Genomic DNA, 12,324 nt, shown 5'->3' with positions numbered 1-12,324 from the left:
GGGGGTTTCCCAACGGCGTGGGGCTGCCGCATAACGGGAAACCCCATTGACCGGCTGGCATAACGGAGAATCCCGCCGGCGGGTCGAGGCTGAAAAGCGGCATGGCGGGGCAGAGAATCCAGCAGCCAATGTTTAAAAACATTGTTGGTGACATCAAATAATGGGCCGCATTTTATGGCCTTGGCAGGGGCTGGACTGGAAAATGCAGTGAGCTGTTCAAAAGTCCATTGACTTTGGTGGGATCTTTCGGTCCCGTCGATGGGAGGGGACATAAGCCTCCACCCAATTAATTTGGGAAGGGGACAGTGAGATTTGGATTAAGTTTAGGATCCATGATAAGAAATGACAAATGGATTTTTATGAAATGAAATGTGAGTAATGCATGTTTAAGTGGGAATATTAAACATGTACATAATGGCCAATGGTAAAGGGGAAAAAAAAAGTGGATTCAAGGATTTGTGTCTACAAATGCAAAACAATGCTGACTCTAGTAATCTAAAATAAACAACAAAGAAATGCTTGGAAAACTCAGCAGATCAGGCTGCGTCTGTGGAGAGAAACAGGGTCAACAGGTCGATGGTCTTTCAGTTCTGATGAAAGATTCGTGTTTGACTAATTCTTGTAACGATCCTGTCAATCTGAGGTTGCTACCAGAAAAGCTGATCAGATAGTTGAATTTGTAGGATTCTTTTTATATAACAAGATCTTTGCTTAGTAGGGAGGCCATATTTGCAACACTATGACCATAATTGTATGAGGGCCTGAAAGACTGGAGCAACCCCGCCTTGGCTGGTTGTGGGGCCCTGGCTGCATTTTTTGCCTGCGTCCGGCATCTAATTAGTAACCTTTGGCACTCTCAACCCTTCAAAGAATAAGAGCCCATGTCTAAGAGCAGCTAGCAGCTTAGCAGTGCCATCAGAGCCGATGGCCACTGCTCGGACTATGCCTGAAAGATGAGGATAACATGGGCGTAGCCTGCCCTTTCAAACAGGTAGGTTATGACTGCTGGCGCGAGGAGTAGTCACCATGAGTGGAGGGATAGGAATATTGATGAGGACAGGACAGCATAATTGCCACTGGGAAGGCTCTGTGAGCCATAGACTGCCTGAATAATGGTCTCGCAAGGAGGCCACCAGAGTTTACCAGGTGATTGCCAACCCTTGATCGAGAGACCACCCACCACTTATTAAATGCCAGTAGTGGCAGGTAGAGGCCCTTACTTGGCCACTTATGTGACTCAATCCGCCTCAATTGGCAGGAAAGATGTCGTCCACCTCAGCCATTACCAAAATGTCATGCTAGCAGGAAGACAATAGGCATTCCAACTTTGTCTTCCCTCACCATTTTATGTTGACCCCCCCCCCCGGCCAGGACCACCCTGCCCTTCCAGCACGTCCCTCCAGGGCTTGTAAAATCCAGCCCAATGTGTGCAGTTGGAGATCACCAATCTTCAAAGGACATTCACGCATCTGAAAATAATCAGAAAAGACTACACAGAGATATAAACATCACAATTATGGAGAAAAACTGTCAGGGCTAAGCATATTTTATGAAGATAAATAACTGGTGTCTTTCCCAGAATCTAGAGGATCACTGATTTGTCAGGGAAATATAGCTGATCCAATTATGCTACTGGTATGTACTCACCACAATGTTGATAGTCAGAAATTGACTGATGGCAGTGCTGTCAAAGGTCACTGAATATGATTGGACTTTTTCTTATTCAGAGACAACCTCACCTCTGGTATCTGACTTGTGTCCACGTCCAGATCAAGACTGTGATGCACTTGGAGAAAAAAAGAGAGTTTTATTTACACAGCAGAACCTTTTACATGCCCAAGATATCATAAAGTCCATTCAAACTAGTAAATTACTTCAAAAGTGTGGCCACTGATGTTTTGTAGGCAAACAGAGCAATCAATTTGCAAACAGCAAAGTCCCACTAGCAGCAATAATATGGATGACCAATTTGTATATTGTGAAGTAATGGTTGAGGGATCGGTATTGGTCAGCATACAAGAAGAATACGGTCGCTCTTCCTCATGGAGAGCAGTGGCACTTTTACATTAACCTGAGCCTGCAGAAGAGGCCACGGTTTAACTTGTTATCCAAAAGATAGCATTTGAACAATGCAGTATTCCCGTAGTACTGCATTGAAGTGTTAGGCTGCCGTATATGTTTACATTTTGGAACATTAACCCACAACTTACAGATTCAGAGACAAGAATTTTGCCAAAGCTGAGAACTCCGGTTAGTGGCTCTGAAAGGGCAGCACGGTGGCACAGTGGTGAGCATTGCTGCCTCACAGGGTCCCAGGTTCGATCCCAGCTCTGGGTCACTGTCCGTATGCAGTTTGCACATTCTCCCCGTATTTGCCTGGGTTTCGCCCCCACAACCCAAAGATGCGCAGGCTAGGTGGATTGGCCACGCTAAATTGCCCCTTAATTGGAAAAAATGAATTGTCTACTCTAAATGTTTTTTTAAAGGTTAGTAGCTCTGGTATTTCAGGTTCCTGACAGTACGGCTCGATGGAAGAGAATGAATGCAACTATTAATGTAGAGCTCTGATATAACAGTGTAATAAAGTGAGGAACGATCAGAGTAAACTTTCCTAATTAAATTGTGGGTACCAAGCTCCTGGGTGTAACTCTGTATCCTGCATCGCACTCAGCCATTCATTTGGCAATCTAGAAGCCAAGCCTATCTCTGTGTGAAGCGCTAAGTTATTGAGCCACACATTTTGATGATGGATTACTCCAGAGCTTTAAGACTTGATACTGAATCTGCATTTCCCTCTTAAATTGTTTTCCATCAATTTTCTTGAAAGGAATGTTTTTTAAAACATTTTTTTCACTCAGTTTCATTAAGCTCCAGTCACATTTAAATCTAAGATTCGGTGCTCACATTTTTTGTTGCAGTTTTTTTTTTGTTCTTATTAATTTTGCAAAGTGTTTTTAAACATCACAACGATTTCAGAGATACAATCGCCCCAGTTCACTTCAGTTCTGCCCCCTTTGAAAGTGGTAACAGGAATGATAGAAAATATCAAAGCTGAAATATGCAAGATGAAATTTGATTAAATTAACATTACGTGCACATTAAAACTTCTTTTGGTGATCGGGCCTTTTCTTCTGCCAACATCTGGCCTCAACATGTAACAATGCAGGAAGTTGGTAAAGAAAGACGAGGTCAGGAGGTCACACAATGTTTCCTTTCTAACTCGTGCACTTTCTGCTGCGTTTGATGGATATTTTATCCTCTGCAAATTACTGCATTTGAAAGTGTAATTAGCGATTTTGTTTTCTTAATCATCCAGCCTTATTCTTTTGGTATAGAGCCAGTTCTACATCGTTTATGACAGACCTGCAAGCTGGCAGTTTGAACTATACTCAATCATCACCCCCTTCATGTCTGTCCAAATCTCATTATTGTCACACATAGATAAGGAGAGACTAAATATGGAATGATTTTCTCAACAGATGCAATGCAAAAATAAATAAGGTTTTTTTTTCCTTTCTCGGTCTCCCTATCTTTGTTAATTGTTAAAGATACTACTCCCACTAACTTCCACTAATGATCCTTACAGTCTGATTATACAGCAGATAATGGACAGATAGGAAACACAATAGAGAATAGTTGGATAGAGAAGAAAAACAGTTTGGTAGGTAGGTATGCTCCCTTTGGGGGAAAAAGAAATTGTGCATACTGAGGAGCATTAAGAGATTGTAACTTTTGCCCGAAGGAGCAGATGGATGTTGAAAAATGATGCAAGATGGGGGCTATACATTCAGAACAGGGGGATTTGAGGAATACTCTCTGGAACAGGCGAATTGTATTTAATGTCATCCAGCAGGTTCTATTCTCAATATTGGCTCAGATATAAGAGAAATACGTTGCCCTGTTAAATTCTTTTATACTGAATGATTTTTGTAATGGGATATTATTGAGATTACAGATTTGTGTTGAGTCTTCCATATTCCAAGCGCTATCATGTAGTTTACTACAGATTTAAGACTCACATACTTAGTACAGTGGTGTAGATTTTCCTACTTGTATACCTTGCTTGTTTGATGGACTTTTTATGTGATTGTGGAAATATTTTGTGGTAAACAATGAAGTAGTAATATTACTTGGGAGACCTTGCGCATGGCCTTTGTTTAATTGATTCTTTGATAATGTCATATATGGGATAGGTTGAGGATTTGTGCAAGGGTAGTGTTCATTAATAAGGAAGTACACGCATTTTTCAAAAGGAGAACCGTTGACTATTATCCAACTATAGCATCATTGGCATGTCTTCTAAGCCTCTGAATGACTCAAGGTAGATTCTGTACCCTTCTTCGTTTGCAGCGATCTCACCCATATACCCATGGCTCACATAATCAGGAATATTGGCAGAAGTCAATCCCTGCATTATACAGTGAGTTGAAATTCTTTGTCTATCTCTCACTTAATGCCATATATTCTCAGGTTTGGATATCCACAGTACCAGGCTCCCGGTCTGTCACTTCTGCGGGCAGCTCCCTGCATTGGAAGGGCATGGTTTATTTTCAATACATGTTGGTCTGGGCTAAATCAGTTTAACCCTGTCAGAATTTCAACTCTCATAATACTGAGAACTACCTATTCTGAGCATATACAGGCAGTGTGTAACTGGGCATCATTTTTGTCTTACATTTAAGCCAATATTGAGAACAGATCTTGCTGGTATGAGATTACATACTATTTGCCTGTAGTTTCAGACTCTTCAATCTAATGGGAAAAACATTAAAGACACCCCAAAATTTAAAAAAACGATTACACTTAATGGCTGCTGATATAATGGAACTCCCCTTACAGTGAAACAGGACAAAGGAATGAGAATTGGGCAGCACGGTAGTACTGTTGCTTCACAGCGCCAGGGACCCGGTTTCGATTCCCAGCTTTGGTCACTGTCTGTGCGGAGTCTGCACGTTCTCCCTGCGTCTGTGTGGGTTTCCTCCGGGTGCTCCAGTTTCCTCCCAATGTGCTTGTTAGATGAATTGGACATTCTGCATTCTATTTCCGTGTACCCAAACAGGCGCCGAAGTGTGACGACTCAGGGATTTTCACAGTAACTTCATTTCAGTGTTAATGTATGCCTACTTGTGACAATAAAGATTATTATTGATTAACATTGGTAAATAAAGAGAACTACAAATAAAATTCCACTTTAATTTTTATGTAAGTCAACTCAATGAAATCAACATGATCTGTCGCTCATTGAAGTGTGCCTTTCAGTTCTTATCTGAACAGTAAATTCAACTGACTTTAATGACCATGGTTTGTACAATGCCATCAGTATTAATATACTTTTGGAAACAATTTTATCCCGTATTTAAAGCCAGCGAGCATGAAGTAACATCACAGAATACACATGTTGCACATGGTTTATATCATAGAGAAATAGTCATTAGACTGAATGCCTGGCTTCAGTATTCACAGGGATTGACTCCTTTTGATTAATCTTCTCCATTCTGCTGCTTTCCTTTAACTTTGCCTTCACAAACGGATAAATCATCTATTTTTTTTATTCCAAAAAAGATCATTTCCTGGCTTTTGTACTGAGCCTAATCTGTAAACCAATTATTGTAATTGTTTTCGTGGTTGGGAGAGAAAGACTGATGTGGAGATGCCCGATTTGGACTGGTGTTTCGAGACTGACAAAAAAACACGTCTTGGATTTGCAATCAGTGAATCATTTGTCCTTGTGGTTTCAGACAATTTACCAAATAATGCTTTTCCTGCAGAACCGAGGCATCTGATAACTGCTGATGTCACTGTGATTTCTGTAAACTGTACCACATTCTGCTGGACCTATTCCCTGGCCTATTCTGATTGGCTGTCACCAGAAAGTATATTTATATCCAAGTATAAATAGTCAGTGAATTTCTCCATTGCTCCTAACATTCATCTTCCCTTTGAAACATTAAAGACACGCCAAATGCTGTTAACCTCTATTGTATTATTTGTCTGCTTTTCGATTTTCTTACAAGAACACAAGACGACTCAGAAAAATGCCATTTTTGATTTTCAGTCCATTATTTTCAGCAGTGATGCACCATCAATTGGACTCGAGTCGTAGTGAAGTTCAAAACAACAAGCTTTAATACGCTAGATGTGAGCCAGGCAGTGGTCGTGCAGAGAAAGGCCGACTGCCAGCCAACACGAGCTCTTATACCCCGCATTGTAGGCGGAGCTACCAACCTCTCAGCCAATCGGCGGGGAGTCACATGACCAGCCACAACCAATTGGCAGAGAGGCACATGACTTGCCTGGGCCAATGGGCAGCCAGGCTGCTGTACCAATGGCAGCCTGGTTCTCCGGTACTATGATCTCTCTAGCCATACTGCCACATTCACCCCTTGTGGAGAAAGAAGCGGGGGGGTGCATGGCCCAAAAAACTGGTAGACCTTCTCGGGCAGTATCGGGGTAACTATGGCTGCCCACTGGCCCGTGACGAACGTACAAGAAAACCATGCTATACACAGTGCACAAGAGAGAAAAAAACAACAATAACCATAGTAATAATAATTTTTAAAAAACAACGGCGAGGAACATGTGCAGAACATGAAAGTCCATGAGGTCGATCAAATTGACTCGAACAGCCGGATGGGTGCTTTCGGTGTCCTGCCGGACCTGCGCAGCGGCGCCGGTGACGTTGGATCGGTGGTCGTCCATTCATCCGGGAGCTGTGGTCGTGGTCCTGTGTCCGTACCCCTGGCCGGAGTTGGTAGTAGCCGGGCCGGGGGAAGGGGTTCCTGTGCGCTGGGTTGCGGGGGCGGTCGGAACTGGGGGGAGGGTGTTGGTGTTGGGGGGTGTGGCCGCACGCCGGCGGGTGCCAGGTCCCGAAGGGAGACCGTGTCCTGTCGTCCGTCGGGATACTCCACGTACGCATACTGCGGGTTCTCGTGGAGTAACTGGACCCTGTCAATCAACGGGTCGGACTTGTGCACCCGCACATGCTTCCGGAGCAGGATGGGCCCGGGGGTGGCCAGCCAGGTCGGGAGTGGGGTCCCAGAGGAAGACTTCCTGGGGAAAACAAGAAGACGTTCATGAGGTGTTTGATTTGTGGCAGTACAAAGGAGGGACCAAATAGAGTGGAGGGCGTCTGGGAGAACCTCTTCCCAGTGGGAGATTGGGAGACACCTAGACCGCAGGGCCAGTAGGATGGTCTTCCAGACCGTACCATTCTCCCTCTCTACCTGACCGTTACCCCGAGGGTTATAACTGGTCATCCTGCTAGAGGCGATGCCCCTGCTGAGCAGGAATTGATGCAGTTCGTCACTCATAAAGGAGGACCCCGGTCGCTGTGGATGTACGCGGGGTAACCGAACAAGGAGAAAATGGAATGGAGGGCTTTGATGACAGTTGAAGTGGTGATGTCGGGGCAGGGGATGGCAAAAGGGAAGCGGGAGTACTCGTCAATCACATTTAAAAAGTATATGTTGCAATTGTTGGAGGGGAGGGGACCCTTGAAGCCCATGCTGAGACGTTCAAAGGGGCGGGAAGCCTTTACCAGATGCGCCTGCTCGGGCGGTAAAAGTGCGGTTTGCACTCTGCGCAAATGTGGCAATCCCTGACTGCCTCGATGGAGTAGGGCAAGTTGCGGGTCTTAATGAAATGAAAGAAGCGGGTTACCCCTTGATGGCAGAGGTCCACGTGGAGGGTGCGGAGGCGGTCAATCTGCGCGCTTGCGCAGGTACCGTGCGACAGGGCATCAGAAGGCTCGTTGAGCTTCCCAGGACGATACAAGATATCATAGTTGTACGTGGACAACTCGATCCGCCACCGCAAGATCTTGTCGTTCTTGATCTTGCCCCTCTGTGCATTATCCAACATAAAGGCCACTGACCGTTGGTCTGTGAGGAGGGTGAACCTCCTGCCGGCCAGATAGTGCCTCCAATGTCGCACATCTTCTACTATGGCCTGTGCCTCCTTTTCCACTGAGGAATGGCGGATTTCGGAAGCGTGGAGGGTCCGGGAGAAAAAGGCCACGAGACTTCCCGCTTGGTTGAGGGTGGCCACCAGAGCTACATCAGACGCGTCGCTCTCGACCTGGAATGGGAGGGATTCATCGACAGTGCACATCGTGGCCTTCGTAACGTCAGTTTTGATGCGGCTAAAGGCCTGGCAGGCCTCCATCGACAGTGGAAACGTAGTGGATTGGATGAGGGGGTGGGCTTTGTCAGCGTAGTTAGGGACCCACTGGGCATAATAAGAAAAGAAGCCCAGACAGCGTTTGAGGGCTTTGGGGGAGTTGGGAAGGGGGAGTTCCATAAGGGGGCACATGCGTTCGGGGTCGGGGCCTATCACTCCGTTACGCACAACGTAGCCGAGGATGGCTGGACGGTTGGTGCTAAACACGCACTTATCCTTATTGTATGTGAGGTTAAGGAGTTTTGCGGTTCGGAGGAATTCACGGAGGTTGGTGTCGTGGTCTTGCTGGTCATGGCCGCCGATGGTGACATTGTCGAGATACGGGAAGGTGGCTCGTAAATCGTATTGGTCAACCATTTGGTCCATCTCCCTTTGGAAGACCGAGACCCCATTCGTGACACCAAAGGGAACACTTAAAAAGTGGTAGAGTCGCCCATCTGCTTCGAATGCAGTGTACTTCGGTCACTCGTGCAGGTGGGGAGCTCGTGGTAGGCGGACTTAAGGTCCACCGTGGAAAGAACCAGGTTGGAGATACGGGGGAGAGGATACGCGTCCAGCTGCGTAAACCTGTTGATGGTCTGACTGTAATCGATGACCATACGTTTTTTCTCCCCAGTCTTAACCACCAGCACTTGTCCTTCAGGTGGCTTTGGACCTCTGACATGATGAAGGTCCGGTCCTGGGCACTGTACCATCTGCTCCTGGTGGCGATGGGTTTGAAATCCGGGGTGAGGTTCGCAAACAACGAAGGGGGGTCAACCTTGAGGGACGTAAGGCTGCAAACAGTAAGGGGGGAATAGGGCCGCCGAATTTAAAAGTTAGGCTCTGCAGGTTGCACTGAAAATCCAGTCCAAGAAGTGCTGGTGCGCAGAGGCTGGGGAGGACAAGGAATTTATAATTTATAAAAACCCTCCCCTGGACCGTGAGGTCCGCTATGCAGCACCCGGTGATTTGGACAGAGTGCGAACCAGATGCCAGAGCTATTTTGTGCTTTACGGGGTGAACGGGGAGCGCGCAGCGTCTTACCGTGTCGGGGTGGACGAAAGTCTCTGTGCTCCCGGAGACAGTAGGCAGCTTGTTTTGCGACCGTTGAGGTGGATCTATGTGGTCGCCGTGGAAAGCGTGCGGGGCCGTGTCTGGTCCAGTGTCACCGAGGCGAGTCGTGGTAGGAACGCGGAGTTGTCATTCAGGACGGAATAATCGCTTGCAGGGTCCTCCGTGCCGATCCAAGATGGCGGCGCCCGTCGGCCACACGTGGTGGGGGATGAACAAGATGGCGGCGCCCTGGGGTCACACGTGGAGTCGGGGGCAAAAAATGGCGGCGCCTGGGGCCCGCACATGGCGTCGGGGGCCCAAAATGGTGGCGGCCGTGGATCACTCTTGGCGGTGGGGGGTGGAGGCAGCGAGGTTAGGCCGCACAGGGCTGTGCGGTCGCTGTCTGGAATGGCAGAGACTGACTTAGAGAGGCAGACGGCCGCGAAATGGCCCTTTTTGCCGCAGTTCTTGCAGACTGCGGTGCGGGCCGGGCAGCGCGGGCGGGGGTATTTGGCCTGCCCGCAGAAATAGCTGTGGGGGCCCGAAGGCTTGTCTGGGCATCCTGCAGCGCAGGTCCAGGGATCCGAGTCGGCGGGGGTGAGGGGGCTGTGCCACGCTGCCCAAGGGGCTGCCGTGCGGCCAGGGGCATATGCGTGCGTGTTGCGGTCAGCGACCTCCAAAGAGGATGCAAGGGTCCGTGCCTCAGTGAGGCTGAGAGCGTCCTTCACTAACAGTCTCTGCCATATTTGGGGTAACTGCATGCCGCCACAAAGGCATCCCTAATCGAGGGTTCGGTGTTCTCCGCAGCAGTGACCTGCGGGCAGGCGCAGTTTCTCCCTAGGACAATGAGGGCCTGATAGAATTTATCGAGGGACTCACCGGGGAATTGTTGCCTTGTTGCCAGGAGGTGCCGCGCGTAGACTTGGTTTACTGGCCTGATGAAGTGTCCTTTTAGGAGATCCATGGCGATATCATAGTCCAGTTCGTCCTCTATCATAGAGTAAACGGCGGGGCCCACGCGCGAGTGGAGGATGTGGAGTTTCTGCTCCTTTGTTGGTTGATTTTCTGTAGTAGAGAGGTAGCTGTTGAAGCATGCCAGCCAATGTTTAAAAGTTGCTGACGCGTTTGCAGCATGCGGGCTGATCCGGAGGCATTCTGGCTTAATCCGTAGTTCCATTTTCAAAGTCTAGCGTATTAAATTGATGCACCATCAATTGGACTCGAGTCGTAGTGAAGTTCCAAACAACAGGCTTTACTACGCTAGATGTGAGCCAGGCAGTGGTCGTACAGAGAAAGGCAGACTGCCAGCCAACACGAGCTCTTATACCCCACCTTGTAGGCGGAGCTACCAAGCTCTCAGCCAATCGGCGGGGAGTCACATGACCAGCCACAACCAATTGGCAGAGAGGCACATGACTTGCCTGGGCCAATGGGCAGCGAGGCTGCTGTACCAATGGCAACCTGGTTCTCCAGTAATATGATCCCTCTAGCCATGCTACCACAAGCAGTAATATACATTTTGATGTCCCGAGTTCAACAAGGGCCTTCCATGAGGGAAGGCCCTCAGTTAAGATGATAAAGTTACCGATGTGATTGCGAGCTGACTGTCTGTACTGAAAGAATGGGTCAAATTCAGCATGAAGGAAGTCGGTTTGTGTTTTGCAAAGTTTGGAAATAACTGTGCTCATGACTCCACTTAACTAATGTAATAATTTCATTTGCAGAACACCGAATGTGGCTTAGGGGGGCATGAAGTAGAAAAGGGCATAATCCTGAAGTTTGCAGTGGAACTTAAAAGACTATTATGAATAACTTGGATGTGTGGAAGCTGTAATAACATGCTTTCATGTTGTTACATAGGTCCCAGGAGAACATAACTCAAAAAAGTTATCTTGCAATCTGCCATTGTTGTTATGGTAGGTCAATATAAATTGAAGTCCAACATAGGAAAAAAAGTGAAGCGGATCTTTGTTTTTCCTTAATTACTACCATTCTGCTGTTTTCACTAACAACTTTTGCTTATGCTGCCGTCTCTGCAGCAGAAAGTGAATAGGCCTGGGACACCTCCTACATCTACTCAGCAGTTGTGTATAGCACGGTAGCATTGTGGATAGCACAATGGCTTCACAGCTCCAGGGTCCCAGGTTCAATTCCGGCTTGGGTCACTGTCTGTGCGAAGTCTGCACGTCCTCCCCGTGTGTGCGCGGGTTTCCTCCGGGTGCTCCGGTTTCCTCCCACAGTCACAAAGATGTGCAGGTTAGGTGGATTGGCCCTGATAAATTGCCCTTAGTGTCAAAAATTGCCCTTAGTGTTGGGTGGGTTTACTGGGTTATGGGGATAGGGTGGAGGTGTTAACCTTGGGTAGGGTGCTCTTTCCAGGAGCCGGTGCAGACTCGATGGGCCGAATGGCCTCCTTCTATACTGTAAATTCAATATGTTTGTTTCTGAGAATATATTGGAGTTTGTGCCCTGCCACATGCACATCAAATCATAGAGCTTCCTTCAGCCAGGTCAAGGAACCATTGAATCCAATGGCAGCTCACCAGGCCCACAAACTTGTCAGGATTGCAAATAAATGAGATTCTGGTATTACATGTGCAGAGCTGCCCTGATTGTTAATCTCTTTCTGGTTTCATGATCAGCTTTTGTGATACCCTGCGGTGTTCAGGATTCTGACCAAACTTGGGTAACGTGAGGGGAGTTGGACTGTTCCTCAAACAAATCAGGCTGTCAAGCTGTGGGATTTCTACTACATATGTATGTGTGCTTTATGGAGCGATCTGGGCCATTGTAAACGTCCATGTGCATGCCTTTGCATATTTATATTTGTGGATAAATTGTGCATAAATATTCCCTGGAATTTAGAAGGGGTGGTGTGACCAAAGTTTTCAAGTTGTTATGGAGAATTTTCAATACACAATCCCTGATGAAATGGCGGGACCTGCAGCGGGTCGGAAGAACTTCGGAACTTCATGCCCCCCGAAGCCACATTTGGTGTCCTTCGAATGAAATAATTACTTAGTGCAGTGAAGTCGTGAACACGATTATTTCCAAACTTTGCAAAACAGAAACTGACTTCCTTCATGCTGAATTTTCCCCAGCATAGACAGT

General features: G+C 47.1%; 1 protein-coding gene across 8 annotated transcripts in view; it reads left to right on the top strand.

Annotated features, from left to right (window-relative positions):
- The window catches only part of mecom (MDS1 and EVI1 complex locus), a 915,302-nt gene that overhangs the window by 891,434 nt on the left and 11,544 nt on the right, over positions 1-12,324 (top strand). The gene's annotated exons all lie outside the window — the stretch shown is intronic.

Source organism: Scyliorhinus canicula, chromosome 13 (genome assembly GCF_902713615.1).
Source record: "Scyliorhinus canicula chromosome 13, sScyCan1.1, whole genome shotgun sequence".
Taxonomy (NCBI): domain Eukaryota; kingdom Metazoa; phylum Chordata; class Chondrichthyes; order Carcharhiniformes; family Scyliorhinidae; genus Scyliorhinus; species Scyliorhinus canicula.
The sequence above is the reverse complement of the archived record's forward strand: the minus strand, read 5'-3'. Positions and strand labels throughout refer to the sequence as shown.